The sequence below is a fragment of the Castor canadensis genome, chromosome 12 (assembly GCF_047511655.1).
Source record: "Castor canadensis chromosome 12, mCasCan1.hap1v2, whole genome shotgun sequence".
NCBI classification, from domain to species: domain Eukaryota; kingdom Metazoa; phylum Chordata; class Mammalia; order Rodentia; family Castoridae; genus Castor; species Castor canadensis.
The window spans coordinates 39895118-39917130 of NC_133397.1; the positions used below are offsets into that span (position 1 = coordinate 39895118).

At 43.5% G+C, this 22013-nt stretch overlaps 1 protein-coding gene across 2 annotated transcripts in view; it reads left to right on the forward strand.

The window, feature by feature from the left end:
* Epas1 (endothelial PAS domain protein 1) overlaps positions 1 to 22013 on the forward strand; it is an 83030-nt gene that overhangs the window by 19840 nt on the left and 41177 nt on the right. The window contains exon 2 of one of the 2 annotated variants that reach the window (XM_020182984.2): positions 4219 to 4362. The exons of the other annotated variant lie outside the window; for it this stretch is intronic. The gene's annotated coding sequence lies outside the window, so the exon portion shown is untranslated. The remainder of the gene's footprint in view (positions 1 to 4218; positions 4363 to 22013) is intronic. 2 annotated transcript variants of the gene reach the window in all.

Sequence of the window (22013 nt, forward strand, 5' to 3'; positions counted from 1 at the left end):
AAGCTTGCTGTAGGCTGGATCTACCCTGTATAATCCTTCCTGGTTTAGGGTGAGGTGTGGGCATAAGTACTCCCTCTTCCCAGAGAATAATCATTGTCGTCATCTGCTACAGAAGCCTGAGCCCATTTTCTTTCCTCTTCCTGGGGAGGAAATCACCCAGACATCTTGCAAAGCATTAGCTTAGGTCTTTGAACCACCCTGCTACCTAATTTCTTCTCCTGAAACAATATACAAACCCCTCTTCATCCACACTTCCTAGCTTCTTAATTTAGCAACTTATATTCTGATAAGAAAGGAAAAGAAGTTAGAATTTATTGAGCACCTAATGTAAGCTGGCACCTTGCTAGCCAGGTATAGTGGATGAAAACATGGCTTCTGTCCTTGTAAGCAAGTGCTACAGGACTTATAATTTAATATAAATTGCAAGAGGGTTCCAAACTCTAGCGTGCATTGGAACCACCTGGGGGAGCTCATCTTCAGAGTTTCTCATTCAAGAAGTCTGGGGTTGGGACTGATAATTTGTAGTCCTAACAAGTTCCCAGGTGATGCCAATATTGACGGTCCCTGGGCTATACTTTGAGACCCATTCATTGCTTTACATCAACCATGTGAAATAAGTATTTGTCCCATTTATAGATGAAGAGCAGAAATACAGAGAGGCCAAATGACCTGTGCCAGGTCTTAAAGACTGTGAGTGCCAGAGTTTGGACTTGAAACTGGGTGGGGAGCTCCAAAGTGCCTGTTGCTTCTATCATATCAGGAATGGCAGAATCACAGCACTAAAGTTTCCCTCCTATAGTCCACCCCAGGACAGGGAATACTAAGTCATTATGGCATTTCTGTGTGCAGCCTTGGAATTCTGCACACACAGCTGTCGACAAACATACCTACCTATCAATGGAAACAAAGTTTGTTATCCCTGTGCCACCCTATATAGACTATCTAAAATGTGACATTACCAATAAATCTATAAACAGCTAAAAAGAAAGCTCACTTGAGCTTCAGTTAGCTTTCTTAGGAGTAAAATAGTTATTGGATGGGAGCTATGAGAGGCACAGCATCCCCAAATTGTTCCAGGACCTCACAGATCACAACTAGAATCTTCATTTAACACCCAGGCAATGCAGGACCCTTACCCTTATTGTAAAGTTTTAAATATAGATGAAATAACTAAAGAGATTTTTTTAAAGCTTCCATATTTTTTCTTAATTCATATCTCCTGTGTTTTGTTCTAAAAATTCCATTATTTGGCAGTGAGCTTGGCAAGGGATATGAAATAGTGCTCAGTAAACACTTGTTAAGAAAGGTAAACAGAGTAGGTGCCAGAGGTAACTGTCTCCACACATGATGAAATCTTTTAACCAACTTACAGGGGGAATAAACATGATTGAACAACGAGACGACACCTTGAATTTACATCCTACTTTTGAGCCACAAAGTCTTCCGCAAATTTCTGTGTTTTTTATGTTCTTAAGAAATGAGAAATGGATGGAAAACTGACCAAACTCATCAAGAGAATAATTTGTGAATTGTATCAGGTACCACCACTGTTATGCCTCTAGGACTTGCTCATATGTTTTCCAAAAGGAGCTAATAGAGGCCAAACCAGAATTTTGCACAGATCAGGGTCAGTCTCCTAACATATATATACATATAAGTGATCAGAGGAAGCTATGTTCGGTATGATTTTCCTGTCTTCCTAAATAACCCACCACTATCTTTCCCATGTTTTTGCCAGCCCACATGATGTCTGGTCCTCATTACCACTACCAATAAATATTTAGTCTATGGCTATTGTGTGTACAGGGTGATCTCTTGTCTCAGTAGCTGTTTGTAAGCAGCTTAAATGCAAGGCAAGGATAAACCCATTTTTTTTAATGTCTCAAGCTTCCCCCAACACTTAGCAATGCCTGTGTATAGTAGATAATAAATAATTCATTACCTGAAAGTACAAACCTGTTTATGAAAATACAAAGCAGAGGTGTATGTTGGAGGTAAGGAAAGGTAGCTCTGCAAACAGACTGCCTCAAGGCTGTCTCTAAGCAAACTAACACACAGTTACGATAAACATTGATGCCCGACTTTGGCTGTGATGTGCCTCATGGTGGGCAAGAGGGGGAGTGGGTTTGTTAAAATGAAAAATAGTCATCCTCTGGCAGCATCAATACCAAGGTTTTTCTGCAATTAAGTTTTATTTATATAAAAAAAATTTTGGTGCTGGGGATCAAGTCCAGGACTTCAGTTACATATGATAGGCAAGCCCTCTACCATTGACCTTCACCCCCAGCTTCACAAGAAGTTTTAAGGTCACATATTAAAAGTAGTTACATAAGTGGAAAACTAACTGTGCCTTATAAAAGACTTAACAGGAGAGGCAGAATTCTCAGTTTGGAGCTATTTCTTTTTTAAAATGTCAAGGGTAGAGAAATCCATAACTGGTTAATATTTCTGCTCTGTACTGCAAGCAAATTGGATTGGAGCCAGGCTGGGAGCCTGCCCCTGTCTTACTTCTGTCCCATGTAGCTTGGATGTACTGTTGGATGGGGCAGGCCCTCAAGCACAGAGGGGTTGTTTAATATTTAGGTAGGTTCTGGAGCTCTTTGGACATTCAAAGAGAAGAAAAAGGGTGTAGTTTGTCTTTAACATGGGCTGACCGGCCACCAGAGGAGCCCCCGTCTTCCCTAAAAGCCCGGTGAGTGAAGAAGGTCTCTCAACCCTGTTAACCCAGTGTTCTCTAGTAGGCAGTGGATCTAGATGTTTAGGTCCGAATCTTGGATAATAAGTGTGGTGCAAACCATTACTGTATTATATTAGAGTATGAATGTCCTTTAAATTTTTTGATAGTTACCTTTGGGGGAAGCTATTTTGCCCAGTCCATTGGAGATGGGAGAGGAAATATAAAGCAAAATTCTGATGTGGGTATTTGTTTGGGGCTAAGGGACTGGGAGAGGCACCAGGGGTGTGCTTCCTTTGTAGTAAAAGCCCTAATAGCCTCAGTGTAAGAATGTCCAATAGACAGGTGGAAGATGCCATGACTCACACAGTGGTGACCTCCTCATGGTTCAGCTGAGAATCTAGGCGAATTGGATCAGTAGAGGATGGCTGTATGTGCTAGTCAGCCTTTCCATTGCTCCGTAGGAGAATGCTGGTCTGGGTGCTGGTGGTGTCAGGTGTTGAGGGATGAGTTCCCTAAGTGATTTCTCTGTTTCTGGGAACTGATTCAGAAAAATTCTATTGGGGTATGCATCCTCACTTCCAGTGTGTTTTATATCCATCTGTGGCTGGTGCATGCATGAAAATTTTGTGAAAAACTTGAAACTCTATTACCATGATGATTTTCAGAATTTGTTTTGGAACTTTTTGTCTTTTAAAACAAGGATATTAAGTACTGAAGAAACACAAGCCCACTATGAACAAGGTTAATGAAAGCCACCCCTTCCAGGCCATTTACATCCTGAAGACAGAAAATACCCAAGCTGTAGTAATTATTTCCTGTAGAGAAAATGGTGATTGGGAGTTGGAGACATGGCCCAAGTACTAGAGCTCCTGCCTAAGCAAGGGTGAGGCCTTCAGTTTAAATCTCAGTACTACAAAAAACAAACACAACAAAAAGCCTTTAAAAAAAAAAAAGAAAAAAACTTCAATTAAGGGTGCCAGTTAGCCTTCATTAGAGGCACCCTGGCAGAGCTAGTTCAAATAGTTGAGAAACGAGTGACAGGGTGACATGGGAGAGATCCTATGGAATAGGCCAGTTCCCTCCAGGCATCAGCTGCTCCTGAGATAGGCCAGTTTCCTCTCCTGTATGGATTTGGGAAATACTATGCTCCTGGGAGAAGCTGAGACAGTGGGAAATCTGTTCTTCTCTTTAAGCTTCCAGTCCCAGGTGCCTAATAATACCAAGAGGAAGACTTCCCAAGTGGCTTAACTTTTGGAGGTCAGGCGAGACTTCTGCAGAGTGAAAAGCAATGGGGGAAAACCATGAATGGGTGCAGAAAGGAGTGGCTGGATCACCTGCCTGGGGGATGAGCCTCCCATGTGACTTCATGGTTGTGCAAGAATTGGGCAACATTTAGCGAGGGTGGAGTGCAAAGGCGTTTGCACTCCTAATAGATCCCTATCTCCTCCATGGGGAAAAACAAGTATTAAAGAGATCTGTACAGCATCATAGGAGGAGGAATTGGTTGCCTTAGTAGCCTAGCATACATATTTGTCCTTCAGGAGTTTTATTCACAAAGCACCCGCTGAAGGGAGGTCACCAGGCTGAAGACCCCAGAGGATTAGGAGGACTGTTCCTGCCAACTGGACTACAGTGAGTGGGAGTGAAGTAGGAGTAAGACAACCACACATGTGATCACAGTCAAGGTAGGAGTTAGTTAATACCATATATGGAAATGGGGGAAATGGTTCTGTGACTTCTGGAGAGAAACAGTAGGTAGGCTCTGTAGTCAGATTGCTTGGGTTCAAGTCCAGACTCTCCCTCTTAGCTGTGGTATCTTGGAAAAGTAACTTAAATAATCTATACCGATGTTCTGTAATTGCAAAATGGGGACACTGTAGTATCTACATCAGAAGGTAATGGCCTATGCCTTGCAAACATTAGTCTTAGCTCCAAGACCAGAAAGGAGGGACTGTGCTAACCTTGAATTTGTGACTTACAACCTCCAGGTCTCAGTTTCCTCATCTGTACAGGAAAAGGATCAGACTGGATAATTGTTGACATCTTGTTTATTTTAAAATGCTATGATTCTATGGCTGAGTAAACATTAAATACCTGCTATATGCCTCAGTACTATGCTGGGCATGATGGAAATGTGAAAAGGTAGAATTTGGGATTCCTGCCCCCAAGGAGCTATCATGTAAGTGAGAAGACATTAATAGACAGGCGAATATTAGAAAATTAAAGAATATTATAAATTAAAGACTTGGTGTGGGTCTTACAATAGGAATAAGAGAGTTTTGAGTGGACTGAAGTAGTCAAGAGACTTGACAGCAGACATCCAACATTTAGAACCATGAAGACGTTAGCTAGAAGCCCAGACTTGTTTGTCAAATCCAAAAATTCTGAAGCTTGGAACATTGGCATTAGTATTTGAGTTGAACTGTAGAAAAACAACTGCCACCTATTTGGGTGGGACAAAGTATATAAAACTCCTTGTCCAAAATGATAGTACGGATTGAACTATGAGGAGGTTCAAACTGGCTTCCCATATATTCTTGGGTGATAATTTCATTATAGTATAGAGTCTGGCACAAAGTAGGCACCAAAAAAAAAAAAAAGTTGTCTTTGGAAAACTCCGGGTTTTGACTGTTCAGCTTTAACAGTGGGTGGTGTTCTAAGCCCTGCCTCTAGAGGGCAGTGCACAGAGGAGGCCTTCCAGAGCGCTGGGAAAAGCTTAGTACTGCCTTAGGCCTCCTAAACCAGCCCTGTTTCTCAGAGATGAATTCTTCTGATCCCTAAGGTTTAACTATTGGGGGGTGGGGAGCTGTAGGCACCCCCTCCCCAGCGGTGTCTGAATTTAGGTTTTGAGGAAACAGCAACAGCCTCAAATTTCTTTTACAGTCTAACTATCCCATGGTTCCTCAGGATTTATATGTAAACTGGCTGACATAAGTGATAAGAAAATTAGTTCTTAGCAGAGACTCCCAAGGGCCCAAAGAGTGGTGTAGACAATAGGTGGGGTCACCCCAGCAAGGGAACTGGAAGGGGTGAGCTAGGAGCTTAAATGAACCTTGAAGAATGAGTAAAGAATATGTGAGAAGATAAATAGGGGGAGGCATCAAGTACTTCCCTTTCCCTTATTATTCCCTCCTAAACTACTTCTCACAAACCAAACATGGAGGTGGCAGGTCCATTTAGATCAGCTGATTTATTCTGGGGGAGGAAATGACAGGTGAGGTGCTTGAACTCCCTGGCCTCAGTCAGCTACTGAGAATTCCTACTCATCACCCAAGCAAGTCAGCAATGACCTGGTTTGATAGTAGTCAGTTCAAGCCATCCTGGCTTCAGACCAGCAGACTGCAAACCCTCACAGCTTTCTACTGAATTTCTTTCCTATTACAGACCCAGAAATCCTGGTGAGAAGTGTTAATACATTTTATTTGCATAGCACCATCCGTGAAGGCATAAGGATGTAACAAATTTCCCCTTCACACAGGCACCCAAAATAGGAGGGAGGGCGGGAGTCAGGAAGGTTCAGAAAGGTGAAAGAGAACAGTGATTTGCTTTCAGAACCCTTTGGAGAAAATCTGAGGTGAACCTGTTCAGAATATAACTGTCTTCTTAAACACCCTCTTCTCTCCCAACTGTTACTCTTGTCTCATTCCCCTTTCCCTCCTCCTTTTCATTCATAAAAAAAGTTATTTTTTCCAAATAAGCAAAGTGGAACCAAACTTTGCAACCTCCGAATCTATGAAATAAACATTATTCCTAATGAGCCTCTGGGAAAGGGCTCACCTTTGAACTTGACCAAGGACTACGATAGTAAGAAAAAGTCTTAGCAACTGGATAGAGTGTTAGAGCTTCCTGGGATTTTTAAGTTGGGTTATGTATCACATTTCTTTTCCTTAATAAGGACAGTTCCAGAAATCCTTCCTGGACGATTAGGCCATGTCTGGAAGTGGAGATCTTGGGTTGGTTACTACCTCTGGTTTAGGAATTGTCATCTGGTGCTAGGCAACAGCAGGGTAGAAAGCCTGAGCTGTTTCTAGAATGTTATTACTTTCTGAGGACTCAGCCCCTCATAGTCCCTGTGAGGCAGGATAGGAGCACTCGCACTATCCCAGTTTGAGGCAAGAGGAGACCTAGAACAGGATGGTGCTCAAGGGAAACTGAGCAGCTAAAAGGTAATAAGGCCAAGGAATTCTCCCACCAATCAAGCTCAGTTTTCCTGGAGACCTTGCCTATTCATTGTCCTGTGCTCCTCTTTGTCTGATTTTTATTAAACAACAAAAACCACTTTCTGAAAGACAGAAAGGCAGTCTGTAGCCTTTGCCTGCCTCTATGGAATATTACACATTTTAATTTTCCTAGCTACCTCCTCACAGTCAAGAAATTCACCTGTAGGCGTCAAGATGAATCATTCACAAAATGACTTAAATCCAACCAAGAATGTGAAGCTGGAACTGCTAAACACGTTCTGATTGAGGTCCCAGAACTTTTATGTCCTGCATTTGTTGTAACATGCAAAAGCATCACTAATATTTTGTTTCCCTTGTCTTGAAACATTTCCTCTAAGTTTCCATCTTAATGCTCTTAATCATGACAGAATCAGATAAGCCCTCCCCTCCCCCATTCCCAAAGTGCTCTAGGATCAAAGGCGTTGCTGATTCCAGAAATGTGGATGACTGTTTCTGAGCTAAAGGAATCACTTCATGACCCAGGCTGCCTTTTCTCTTCTCTAGATCCCTACACCCAAGGCCAGGCACACGTAGATGTTTCAAGCACAGCCTCTGAACTGAAAGGATCCCATGTACACGTGGCCTACCCTCTGTTCAGCACCTGTTTAGCATAGCTTATCATTTAAAGCAAGCCATCTGCAAAGAACAGTTTCCCCAGTGTCTCTGAGATTTGCCAGGTTCTCTAGAATTGGCAACTCAGCTGTGACCTCAGAAGCCTTGGCTCTGGCAAGGCCAGGTCTCTGCACTAAAACAGGCTCAGTGCCCATGGAGATAATCTCCTCTTGTAATATCCGCACAATCATCTCATTGTTGAAGAGCAAGGAATGCAAAAACAGAAGAAATGCTACAATCGGTTGCCCATGGCTCAGCTAGCCAGGAGTCTGCTTCCCGCTGAGGGCACCTTGGGACACCTCAGGAGGGACATTCCCAGCCATCACTCTGGAGGTCAGCTGACTAGCCTCATCAGGCTTGAGCCTGCCCTGTCTTCTTGGGGCTCTCTCACCATCTCTTTGGGCTAACTCCCCTTTACCCTTAAAATCTCAAATGAGAAAGCCCTCCCCACATTGCCCCAGGTAGCAGAGTGAATGGCACTGGCCTGGCATGTGCCCCTTGGCCTTGTCTGCTTGTGTGGCTCCCTCACTAGGCTGTGAGCCCCTTGAGGGCAGGGACCTGTGTTCCCTGTGTCTTCAGTGCCTGCCCCATTTTAGACACTTAGTAGATTTTAAATAACAAAAGCTAAAACTCACCAATCACAAATACCATATGGGATTTAAATTCCAAACAGCCCTCTTTAAAAAAAATTCTGAAACTCAAAGGAGTTCTTGCTTTTTCTATGTAGCCAGGGGTGATGTTTCAGAACTCCAGTTGCTTCAGAACTTTCTTCTAGGTGCATAGTGCTATGGGATTTGGCAGACTGCCCTTGGGGAAAGGACAGTGTGTTTGTCAGAATCTCAGTGGCCATTAAAAATCACTCCAGTGGGACCAAAGCTACATCTGACATTAAAAAAAAAACAATTATAGGAAACAGAAAAGAGTGTTTCTTATGTGGTTCCTGAGAAGTGAAACTTTTCCTTATAACCACTGGCAGCAGGACTTGGAGTGTCTTGAACACAGCTAAGAGACAACTCAGGTGAGCTCCTGGGGGTTGCCCAGTCCCCCTCCACCCAGGTTTCCCCATTTTTCCAATAATTTAATGGAGCACAGCACTGCCTCTGAAGCTTCAGGTACTTCTGAGTAGTTACTTCCCGGTCTTAAGGTCTTTCTTTGCAGCAGACTTACATGTGAATTACTGCTTTCCACACAGTAGAATTAGCCATGCTTCTGCGCTCCAGTCTGCATGTTATACAACTGTTTATCTGCTGAGCAGAGCTGAGCACGCAGGTGGCTGGCCACTGTGTTGCCAGTAGTCTTTTCCTGAGCTGTTAAAAAGCAGCAGGCATCACAGTCTAGAAACTCACCACTGCTTCAGAGGCTGTGGAAAGAAGTTCCGGTTGCTCCACCAGTCTGGCCGGGAACAGGTAAAATGCTTAACGTTTTCACCAGAATCTCTTGAGAAGTGTGACCAGTTCCTTGTCACCTGTTAGTGTTAATGGGCAAAACCAGTTTTTACAGAAAAAATATCAACTTGTTATTTCTTTGACTGCTGGGCTGGATAATGATATAAAAATGACATTATCTCTAATCAAAGTGATTTGCAGAGATCACCGACAACCTCAGTAGCAGAGCTTTGCCATTAGCAGGTGAGCCAGATAAGAGAAGCAGCTGTGCTCTATTAACCCCTCCTGGTGGGGAGGTGTGTTGGGTCTGGTATAAATTGAAGGGGGAGGGCAGATTTTTGAAAGTTGGAAATCGGGCTAATAGAGAGTGTTTATTCCAAAGTGTGTGTTATTCTTTAAGCCCACTTGCTGATTTTTTTTTTTCCCAGTACTGGGAAATGAACCTAGGGTCTTGAGCAAGCACTGTAGAATTTGAACCATGCCCCCAGTCATTTTATATGTGGAGTTTTTGTTGTTTGTTTTGTTTTGTTTTGTTTTTGAGATAAGGTCTTGCTAACCTAGCACAGGCTGGCCTTGAACTTGAGATCCTCCTGCCTCTGCCTCCAGAGTAGCAGCTGAAGTCAAAATCGTGCACCACTATGCTTGGTGTTGTCACTGGGTTATAAATGTATTTGTTTTGGTTTGATTTCTTGGTTAGTAGCTTTTTTGGTGGCGTTGGGGGGGGGGGGGAGAAGGGATATACTTCTGTTTTCTCACCTCCAATTACATCACCAAAGGGGCAGAACCCTGGCCAAGCTCCAGCATCCTCCTTGCCAGACTCGGACTCCAAAAAGAATACCTACAACATGTGATGTAAAGGCTCTATCTGGTGATCGATGGTATGGTTACGTGAGTCCAAGGCAGCAGCTTCCCTAGGCTCTTAGGGAAGGGAGAAGTGAGCTGCCCCTGTCTGGGCTTGCTCACCTATGGCAGTGGGAGCTGACTATCAGCTGGTTCACAGAACATACCTAAAATGTGGCCAGCAGGAACAGGCAGCCACTTCTGCAAGAAAACATCCTTAGGATATGGGGATCTGTTCCCTGGGGACACTGAGGAGTCATAGCATGTTAATTAAGCTGGTGATGAGTACAGCCACCATTACTCCTCATTGTTAACCCCCTTTCTGTCAGGAAGCACCAAAGCATTAGATCCCACAACTGGGGACCATGACTGCTCTAATCTTCACTCCAGCTGGCCATCCTATATTTGAAAGTGCTACATGACACCATTGCTTTTGTCATTAGGTACTGTGATACATAAGCTTGCCATTTTGCCTGTTCCCTCAGAGGACATCCTTAAGATAAGGAACAATAAGGGGCAGGTAAGTGGCACAGACTAACTCCGTCAGTGTTCAGAGGAGAAATGACCACTCTTCTGGAGTAACCAGAAGAGCCTCTGTAGAGTGGTAGAGTTAGGTCGGTCCTCACAGTAGAGGGTTTTGAAGGATAGCATTTCAGGTGGAACAGAGCAGCTGGGGGCCTGACTGGATGGCAGGAAGGATACAAAGCCTGGGGCAGCACTGCACACTGTATTCCAGCTGGTGCTGGCATGGAGCTATGGACCAGGAAAACCAAATCTGAACAACAAGGCTGGGGCTGGGAAACCTCAAGAAGCTTGCTGGTCAGCTTCGAAGGACAGTAGAGAGCCATGTCCAGTTTTAAATGGGGGAACATCATGCAGGAAATAGTTTGGGAGAAAGGGTAGTGAACTGGTAAACTGTTCCTCTCCCTGAAATCTGATTGGAATTATATTCTTCTTGATCAGTGATAAAGGGGGTAAGCTGGGAGACAGTGGCTAATGTCTGTGGAGATAAATAAAAGCTCACTGGAGGCTGAAGAGGCATGCACGCTGAATAAAGTTTAGTTTTCATCCCATGGGCAAAACATTGTGACTTGCTGTTCAGCAAGAATGCCCTGCCACCGTCTCTGTGGACACAGCCTGGCTCCAGCTTGTGGCAGCCCAGGGGTTGCTACCATATTTAGAGTTTCTAACAAAGGGATTAATTTTCCTTGGCTTTGGAGCCAAAAACAAAAACAAAAAAAGAGAGAGAGGTTCTTATACTTGCTGTCCACTGTGGCCAAAGCATGACTAGCAGAACAAATGAGGTCAAGGCTAGCTCCTGCTCTGCCCACCACTGGCACCTTAGCCCATGATTAGTCAGCCACTTCTGTCCTAGCAGCTTGTGGCCACTCAACAATGCATTCTCCCCACTGTGACTTACTGCTTTGTCCTGCTCTCTAGTTGTTTCCTGACCACCACTAGCACCTGTCATTGCCCCCAGTCCATCCTCTACCTTCTGCTTGCTTCCCCATATCTGCACCTCCTTCAAATCCTCCCTCCAGCACAGAGCTCTGCCAACCTTGCAGACTTTCTTCTCTCATACTTCTATGGCATTGACTGAGGAGTAAGCCTGTCCTTCCGGGTTTAATCCCTCACTTCTCTGTAAACGAGAAGCTCCCAGAGTCAGGAGGAATTGTTCTATTGCTCACAGCCCCAGCACATAAAGAGAGCCTCATATTTGTGGAATGAGTGGAGGGAACAAACTATTGTTGGGGGAAAACACAACCCAATTTTCCAGATTTCTCAGCATTATCATTGAGAGCATGATAGTAATTTAGGGAAGACTTTTAGCATTTCCTGTGACTTTTGATGACTCATTTGCAAAAGAATGGAGCAAAGCTTCCTAAATGTGCATGGACATCTCACTTCTCATCAGGGTAAAAGGAGACAGAATTGGGAGAAAGCAAGTGCTTGCACTGTGGCCATGAATCAAACCCCGCATGCCAGACATGTGACCATGAAAACAGGCCACAAATTAGTTTTTTGCAAGGCACACTCGGGAGAGAGTCTCTACCAGCTTTTTCCTTTTATGTTTCCTTTCTCTTGGCCATCCTTTTTTTCTTTTTTCAATAAGGGTAATGGGATGGGGACAGAAGAGTACTGCCCCCATCCCATAATTTCCTGGCCTTTCTTTTTTTTCTTTTGAAATACTTAAAATACCAGGCATCAGAAATTCTGGTTCACACTGGAATTAGTAGGGAAGATCCTAGGATGTTTCACCATTCACATGCAATTAAGCATCAGCAAGTATCAGTCCTGATTAAAAGACTGAACAAATGTTATTTTCTTTAAAATTAAAGTGCTGAAATAAAGACAAGAAAACCGAGCCTTAAAATCATATTCTGTACTTGAGAAGAGTTATCTCTGCCAACTGTCCATTCCAGTTAGAGCTTTTTTTTTTTCCACCCAGAATGTCTGACGACACTGCCAGGAGAATTTCTGCCCCCTCCTTCCTGAATATACCCAGCACTGGTCCCAGAGGCATCCTAGCTCTGTTTTCTCATGACACAGTGATTATTTTTGGCATTGTACATATTTTTCTCTAATGTTATAATTACCTCCCCAGCCCCCTTTCTTTGCCTTTTGAGGAGCAATCAGTTTTTGGCAACTCAATGTAAATCTGAGGGTTACTTTTAGTTTAGTAAGTATGGTGAAGATGGGGTGGGTAGAATGGGGAATGCTTTCTACTTTTGCATCTCTGCAGCTTCCCACCCCCACCCTAGGAGGAGAAGTGGTCTCTGCCCCTGCTCATGACAGAGCTTGCTTTCACTGGCTCTGTGATCACCATTCATCCCTGTAAGCAGCAGGCTTGGGGATATGGTTATCCAGAGGTGACGCTTGGGGCTGCACCTCAGGGCTGGCATCTTAATGACTTGACTTGGCGGGCATTAGAACAACCTCATTCAGAGTGAGTTCACTGCCTGTGCAGTTGGCCCACTCAGCCTCTGTCCATAGAGTTCTCTTGTTCACACTGCAGGAGGAAATGGAGGTTTCCAAGTGGGAAGCAGCCTTCTCAACACTTTAACTCTTCACAGAAGGGAAGAAGAGCTACAGAGAGCAAAATAAAACCCAAGCTGGCCCACCTGCAGTTCTGGGAGTGAGTGGGGCCTGTGGCTAGAAGCCAAGGCAGCTGTGATCACTGTCTCTTTCCTCCCTGAGATGGAAAACCCGAATGTAAAGGGGACACTTGAATTGTCCTTGCATCAATTAGAAGATATTTACTCAGTTTGCGTGCTCAGGCCCAAGGCCCTGTGAAATACACTCAAAAGCAGAAGATGGAAAGTCTGTGCTCATACGGTCCATATGACAGCAGGACATCTGCACAGAAAAACGAGCAAAACAGTGTGTAATGTGGGCAGGAAGTGCCCCAGGGAAGGAAGCTGGGGGGCCAAGGATATGTCTGGGGGAAGTAGGGTGTGATCTGAGCCCAAGAGATGGATTTTTAAGAAAGAGGAAGGGATGTGATGATAGAGTGGAGAAGACATGAAAGAGAGTGACATCAAAGTAGGACTTTAAAGTATAAGAAATATACAAAGAGAATTAAGATTCTTTCTGGTAGAAGAGAAGATCTGGTTTGTTAGACTACAGGTGCCTATGGTAAAGATGGCATCAGTGTAGCACTAACACTGACAGATGATATCTCCAGATCTCCTGGGTCCTGGGTCTCTTTCTACTGAAAGTGTGAGGTCAGACCAGCAGCTGGGAGCTGTTTAGAAATGTAGAATCTGAAGCCCCAGCCCAGACCTGCTGAGTCAGAAAGTACCTTGGAACAAGATCTCTGGTGATATGTGTGCACAGTAAGTGCTGGTCTATGTGACCCCACAGGCCATTGTCAGCAGTTCTAGTTTATAACCTAGATTTTATTCAAAGAACTGATACAGACAGACAGACACACACACACACATCTTTAAGTGTCTCTGCACCAATGTCTTGTCCCACAGGAGACTTATTATTCTAATGATGAAGTGCTAGATTAGAGTTCTTAGGAAAGATTTAGAACTGTAAATGGTTTTTGGGAATTTATAGAACAGAAATCACTGAAGTGGTTTTTATCCAATATTTCCACTTTATACTACTTATTCTTTAGAGGATACCAAAAGAACAGAGGTTTGGGGCCTTTCCAGAAGAATATGGTCTACGTGGGGTGAAATAAAGGGAGAACAACACAGGGTTGACTGTGCAGTGTACAATCTCTGAAGCAGTACGTGGAGAGAGCAGCACAGTTGAGGCCTTTCTGGAGAACATGGACATGTGGAGGTAATGAGAGAAAAGTGCACCACAGATAGGCTAAGACGATGAAGAGTTAGTGTTCTGCAGGGCTGTGTAGAGGGCCAGCAGCAGGAGATGTGACTTAGGGAATGTAGGGAGCTGGTCAGCTGCTCCCCATTGCACCAGAGTTGCTTGCTGCATGCCAGGGAATACATTTTCCATGTCAGGCACTTTTTTCTTTATCCTACTGCTGCGTGATTTCTTTGTCAGGTTTCTTAGCCGAAGGCAATGTTGTAGGAACAGGCTGGCTGTACACTGAGGATGGCTTGAGCCAAACCACAGATTGTGCTGTTGGGCACTTGTGGGATGCAAAGGAAGAAGGCCACCAGTGAGCAGAAGCTAGCCCTAAGAAAACCCCGTAGATCATCTGGTAACAGCTTCGATGTGGGGAATACCCTAAGGCCCAGGGAAGTGGCACCAAGGAAATAGAATGAAATGTTTACCTATGGCATCTGTGAATTCTGCTAAGTAAGGGCCTGTTTATTGGCATTTGGGGGATGGTTGTCCAGTGCCAAACAAGAGTGTGGAGTATAAGGTTCAATTGTATAGGTGTGAGTGCTGGCTCCATCCAATGATGAGTGCCAGGCATGCACTAACATTCATCTGTGGGAGCCATTTCCTCCTGGCATATGAGATGAGGCCATACCCACCTCATACAGCTTTCAGGATTAAAACAGAGGCAGCAGGATGAGAGTTGTTTATTAACCAGAAAGTGCTGCCTGGGATAGTTTGCTGGTTGTAGCAGCAGCATCCCAACTTGCTGAGGCTAATTGTCCCCTTGGCTGGTGTCTGCACAGTGTTGGGGTCAGGCAGCAGTGGTCATCAGAGATCACAGAGAATGATGAATGGCCAGTCAAAAGACCCTGCCACTGCTTGATTTCTGTCACGTTTATGGGCGTGTGTGTTGGCAGGGGGAAAGATGGGAAGAACACTAATTTTACATGGGGGGGCTAGGAGATGACCTGCTCACCTTCATGGTGGCCATTTCCTCAGGACTGAATTGGAATCAAAGACAGCATAGTTGATCATTTTTCTTCAGATGTCTTAACCTAGCTGTAAAGAAAAGAGGAAGTCTGAGAGAGCTGTGCCCAGGGGAAGGAAAGTAGGCTGAGCCAGGTCCAGGGAGAGTGTGTGCATTCACTTTTCCTTCCCTCTGCCATTTCCTTCCACAGCCCTTTTCCAGGGCTCTGTTTTCAGGAGTGGTGGTCACGGTCCTGAGAGCGCTGATGTTGCCGAGTGTGTCTACTCAGTTTTCACAGAGAGTTCACAATGAGTTCACTATGGAGAGCTGGCAGGAGACTGGATACATGTCAGTTTTTATTATAAAAAATAAATTAGAAAGGTAGTCACCATGGAGTTACTTATAACAGCTAAAAATTGGAAACCCTTACTGAACAACAGGGAATGGGAAAATGTATTGTGATTGATGTATACAATATGCTATTTTTGACTGTTACGAATATTTTTAAAGAATTCTTAATGTGACATAATGTTAAAAAGCCAACTAAAAAAAATCCATAAATCCAATGAGCTCTCCTTTCTTTAAACTTTTCTGTATTTTCAGGCTGGCAGAGTATCTCAAGTGGTAGAGCACCTGCCTAGCAAGTGTGAGGCCCTGAGTTCAAACCCCAGTACTGCCAGATAGAACCTTTCTGTGTTTTCAAAGTTGCCTATACCAAATATGCATTACCCTTATGTACACCAAAGTATTTTTAAAAAGGAAAAAACCTGTTAGGAAAAGGTAGGTTATGTGACATATAATGAAGGTATTTCCCAATTGTGCTGCATGTCTACCACTGGTTGTCAACCAGCTCTCTGATCATGTGTCTGAAAAGTCAGACCTCAGTAGTTTTGTTTCCATGAATTCCTCTTACTTTCCCAAGCCTCAGCTTTCCTCATCTCTAAAATGGGCATCATGGTAGCTGCTCCTTCTATCTTACCATGTAAGAGTCACTTATAAAATGTTTTATAAACTATAACATGATATAAATGTAAAGTAATATCATTCACTTATATGTTAATTAAAGAGTGAGAGTTTTAGACTGCTCAGACTTCTATAACAAAATGCCATAAACTGAGGATTTATTGTTCATAGTTTTGGAGGCTGGGCAGTCAAGATCAAGGCACCAGCAGATTCAGTGTCTGATGAGGGCCTTCTTCCTGGCTCACAGAACTGTACCTTCTTTGACACCACACTGTAGAAGGCACAAGGCATCTTTCTTGAGCCTTTTATGAGTGCTCTAATCCCATTCATGAGGGCTGCACCCTCATGCCCTAATCACATTTCAAAGGCCATCACAATGGAGGTAAGAATTTCAGCATAAGAATTTGGGGTGGGGGGTGGGGGGCACAGACACTGAGGCTAGAGCACTTGCTAGGGCTTGGGCTTGGTGAAACTAAGCACAGGAACAGTTTGTCACGGCTACTCCTGTCCATACACAACTTCCTAGCAGGACTGGAGACTCCACATGTGCTCAGATGACGTAAGGAGCTGGGTATCTGGAGCCCCAGATGGGCTGCCTAATAATTAAATCTGCTGCTCTCTTCTCCAAGGCTGCCTGGAGCAGAGGAGGCCAGCAGATAAGCATCTCCAGTCGGCCCCAAGCAGAATTGACCATTAGAGGGCCAAACTGGGTGAGCCTCAGACATTACTGTCAGCTCTGAATGCAGTGCAGACCCTGTGCTCCAGGGACACTGACCCTCAGAGTGGGTCAGGCAGCTGGGGGCTGAGTCCTGAGGAGGGGAGATTGGGCTGTGAGACGCTTTCCAGAACTTTTCCTTCAGGGAAGGTATGGGTCAAAGCATCTGCCCCTACTTTAGTTCTCATGCCTTCCCCTCTTCTTTGTCCCCTCTTTTAGGATGTTTGATGTACTAGTCTTCCCTTTCGGGACAGAGACTATGCCCCTCACAATTTCACTTGTCCAAGTCTGTCTGATCTGTATAGTTCCTACTGAATTTGCTAATTTAATATCTACTGTTTTGGCTGGCTGTAACATTGATACCTTTTCCTCTCCTAAGTAATAGATGCCCCTAATTAACTACTATTGCCTTTGGACAAAAATCAGAATGTTCCCAGAAAGTTGGTCACTGGAACACTGCCTTCATCAAAAAAGTTTTTTGCTACCCTTTGGGATTGCCCTCAGAGAAATTCTTTTGAGATGCTGTGTTCTTTTGAGTACCTTCAGTTGTGGTAAAACCTTATCAGTTGAGGGCACATTTTATTCTTTCTGAAAACCACAAGCTTTCCACAGCCCAGTCTGGTGACTACAGAGTGGGTAAGCTGGACAGTGTCTGGGGTTTATAGTGTGTACTATGAAGTTTTGAGACTGATTTCTCTTGTGTGGCTCTGAAATTAATTTCAAAAAGACCTCTCAAAATACTTAGAGCGGTGGCCACCTCATTAGAATAAAGTTCCAGCTTTTCTAAAGTGGCCGTTACAAAAGTTAGCCATCTTTTATGTAGAATCTGCTTCAAATCTGCATCATACTTTGTTCCCCTCCCTTTTTGTATAGTCAGGGCACCTGGTAAAGTGATGACCCTACTAATTCCTAGAGAAACACCTGTTTGGTTTCTGATGGTGACTGTGAATTTGCTAGACACAGTGTATGATAGAAGGAAAGGGAGTGGTTAGATTTTAGAAGTAGACCTGGGTTACAGGCCCAGAAATCTGTGTTAATAAACCCTGCAGGTGACTCTGCTGCAGGCTAAAACCAAGAACCACTGTTGTGCAAAAATGGGACCAAAAGCACTTCATAATTTAAGTGAAGAGGAAATGGAATTTGTAGGAAATGTACCTTGCCCCAGAGCTCCAAAAATGTCAGTTTTCTTTTCCTCCTACATCTTTGAGAAAAAGGGACATACTTGTTTGAATCTCTGAAGACGCTAAACTCAAAATCTCACAAAAAATAACAGCAAACAATGAAAAAAAAAATGGAAACTTTAAAAACTAACAACTTTGAACAGTGGCTCTGAGCTGTGCATGAGAACTAAGCAGGGAGCTTGCACTCCTGATTCCCTGATTGTACCCCAGAACCATTGAATTGGAATCTGTGGGGCTAGGACTCTAGCATCAGTTTTTAATCACTGATGATTCCAGTGAGCAACGAAGATTGAGAACCACAGGCTTTGGTTCCTGTCTAATTTCATCTGTGAAACAATTAACTGGTAAGCATGAGGGCCAGTTCTTCCTGATCTTGGGGACCTGAAGCTGATGTTTCTCCCACCAGGCAGCCCTTGTGCAGCAGCCACACAGCCTAGTGGAAGGGCCATCCCCCATTGCATCTAAACCTCATTTCCTTCATTCGCAGCCTCCTGTGAGCTGGCATGAACTTAGAATTCATGCCAATAGACAGAGCCAAGCTGGCTTAATTAGCTTCAGTCTGTCTCCTGGATCTGCTGAAATTCATTCCACTTCCAGGCCATTTAACCTTACACTACAATAGGCATATGGTTTTGATACCCTGGTGGCCATAGTCACTAGGTATGTGGGTTTTAACCACTCTAAAGGTTAAGATCCTATAGCTAATTAAGAAACCAACTTCCATAGTGTAGTTGGTGACACCTGGGGACCCTTCCAGGCCATTTTTACCTGGAGGTCAGAAAGTAGGATAATCTTGACCAAGAGCAGGTCACTGTAGGTTAATGACTGAAGCAGGGATCCATTGCCACATTTCAAGCAAAAGTCACGTGTGTTCTGAGCCAAGTTTTTCCTGGTTGAGTTATAGCATACTCAGGAGCAAAACTTTATTTCCCCAGGTTCCATATTCTCAGATTCAACCACTTATGGATCAAAATCCTTAGAAAAATATTGTGTCTGCACTGAATACAGACAGACTTTTCATTGTTACTCTGTAAACAATATAGTGTAACAACGTTTTACATAGCATTCACATTGTATTAGGCATTATAAAGTATATGGGAGGAGGTTTTGTGCAAATACTACACTATTTTATATAAGGGACTTGAGGATCTGCAGATTCTGGGAACAAGTCCTCCACTGATGCTGAGGGAACCCTGTACTGCTGATGTTTCTACATAGTCAATTTTGATTTATTTATCTCTTTTGGCAATACTGGGTATTGAACTCAGGGTCTTACACTTGCTCAGGAAGTGTCTACCACTTGACCCATGCCCCTAGATCATTTTGCTTTAGTTATTTTTTCAGATAAGGTCTTGTGCTTTTTGCTCCAGCCAGGCTTAGGTATGATCCTTCTACCTAAGCCTCCCATATAGCTGGGACCACAGATGTGTACCACCATACCCAGCTTATCTGTTGAGATGAGGGTCTTGCTAACATTTTTGCTTAGGCTTTCCTCAAACTGCAATCCCAATTAACTGGGATTATAGGTATCAGCTAGTGTGCCTGGTCCTCTTTTTTTTTTTTTTTTTATCGTTTGACTGACTTCCTATACTGAAGTAGTTGCTTTCTGTAGTCAAGATCAAGTCTTTCAGAATCATGTGGGGTTTCCAACTTGAGAAGAGTATATATAAGTTTGTGCATATTAAAACAAACAAAAAAGCAACACCCAAATCAAAAACTGCTTATTCTCCAACTGCAGTATGATTAGTCATTGCTGCAGGGTTGTTTTTACAGAGCACTGTGGGGTCACGTGTGATAACATCCCAGCACACACCAGTCCTACAGCAGCAGGGGGCTGTGTCTGCTAAGGCCCACTGCTTTGCCTCCCCTTCTTCCTCTTCGGACCCATTTGAACTCAGATATTGGTTCCTAATCCTATTCCTAAGGGTCTAGGTCTTTTCCTAAGGCATGTGGATGCTTGTTTAAGGACAAATCTGTCCCTGTTCCTAGGAACTTTTGCCACCGTATCTTTTTCAAATCTTAATCCTCTGTTCCCCATAATATGGGCAAATATCCAATTTGTGGGGAAGTATCTAACACAGCACTGGGCATGTCAAAATTGTGCAGTGAAGAGTTTCCTTGCTGCCAATAGCAAAGCCTTTGCTATCTTTTAGCAAATGATTTAATCTCTAAATCTTTATTACCTCTCTATTAAATAAGGATAATAGTTTCTATCTTTCAAGGTACTCACGAGAATCAAATAAGCTACTACCTGTACTTTAAAAGTGCTTTCCAAACCCCTAAAACATTACAAAGGCGTTGCTATTTATCTTTCTGGTTCAGCTGAAGTCTGCCTCCCTGAATAGCCTTCCCTTCCTTGGTGATACAATTTTGTAGAACTCCCTCTCATGTGTATTGCCTATGCTTATTCCGGTGCTGAAAGGAGGCAGCTTGCTGGCTCCCTCACTAGAGTGCATACTCGTGGAGAACAGGGTGGTGTGCCTCGTTCACTGTCCAGCGACCACAGGGTCCAGCATAGAACTTGGAAACACTTCTGGGTCTGCACTAGTACATAGTAATCCAGGACTACATTTAGGCTATGTGCCTCAGAACTCACATCCTATGCAGGGCCATCATGTGGGAGAAAGAGAGCCACCAAGAGGGACAGGAAGAGGAACTTAGGAGAAAAAAAAGCAATTTGGAATAAGAAATTTATGAATGTTTTCTAATGATTTAAAAAAATTTAGGATATCCTTCTAAGAAAAACCAAAGAATTCTAATATGCAAATTTTAGGATTATGACTTTAAAAAAAAGAAGAAATCTGACTTATTGTGGTTAATTCTAGGACTCATCTAGGAAGAAAAAAGAAAGGGCAAATAGTTTAGGAAATGAAACACCTCATTGGTCTAAGAACATGATACAAGAAACTGGTCAGGATCAGCCCTTTCCATCCCAGAGACAGCCTATGTGGTGATGAAGAACAGGTGTTGTAGCCAGAGTCTGAATGTGACAAAGCCCAGGTGAGCCAGACAGTGGTTCTTGAATATTTGCCACAGTGATTTTCATTTGAGAGCTTTCTGCATTTATCCCATTTGATTCTGACAAATAAAGACACTGGATTCTTCCTGTTTTACAGGTAAGGATATCAGAGTCTTGGGAATGTATTTCCTCTCCAAAACCAGTCACTAGATAATACTGTGGCTAACATATTAAAACCCCAACTTGTCTAACTTCCAGCCCCTACCCATGATCAGTTGTGGGAGGGAGTAGAGTATACATGCACTGGTTAGGCTTGGGGATGTCTTACCTACACCTTAGTGTTAATTATTCTTGTTCTTCAGTGTTGCTAATTAAATGATTACAGTGTTAAAGATTTTTGTCTGTTTCTCAAAGAGTCAACATTAGGAAGACATCTCCCTGGGCTATGTCAAGATTAACTAGATAATCAAATTAAAAGCATGCTAGTCCTAGAGTGCAACAGTAAAAACAAGGTAGCTAAAATGGAACGCACAACTTTTAAACCAAGAGGCTGACTAATGTTCTCAATCGTTCTTTTTCTAAAAGTAAAATGTTGCTGTTTATTTCTTGCTAAAGCCACTGTCTCCTACAGTTAAGCAATAAAAAGAGTATTGCCCCAGAAAAAGTTAGGTTCTAGTCCATAGTTCTGGTACTAATTAGCTGATTGCCCTAGGCGAGTAGCTTAACCTGGTTGGGTCTGTTTCCAAGTCTCTGAAGTAGGGGACGATGGCAATGTCTGACTTGTCCTTCTTACTTACATGGTTGCAAGAATGGAATTAGGGAGTTTGCTTCTCAGGACTTCTAAGTGTCTGCTCATTGACTCCAAGGGCTTATAGAGGCATTGGCTTTGTGACCGTGGGCAAATGACATATTAGTGTGAGCCTCAATTTCCACATCTATAAATTGTGCAAATAATACCTACCACGTTTTGTTGGTAAGACGATGAGATAATAAATGCATGCACTGTTCTTGGTGCAGTGTAGACATACAAGTAGGGTCAGTAGTGTTTGTGGGCAGGACTCAGCTCTCTAATGCTGTTATAAAACAGCACTCACTCTAGATTGCCTTTTCCCTACCTGGCTCTTCCTTTGCCTTGAGGGCTCTTCTTCTCTAAGGCAAGGGCAAAGGCAAAGGGAAGCTTTGTGTGAGTAGT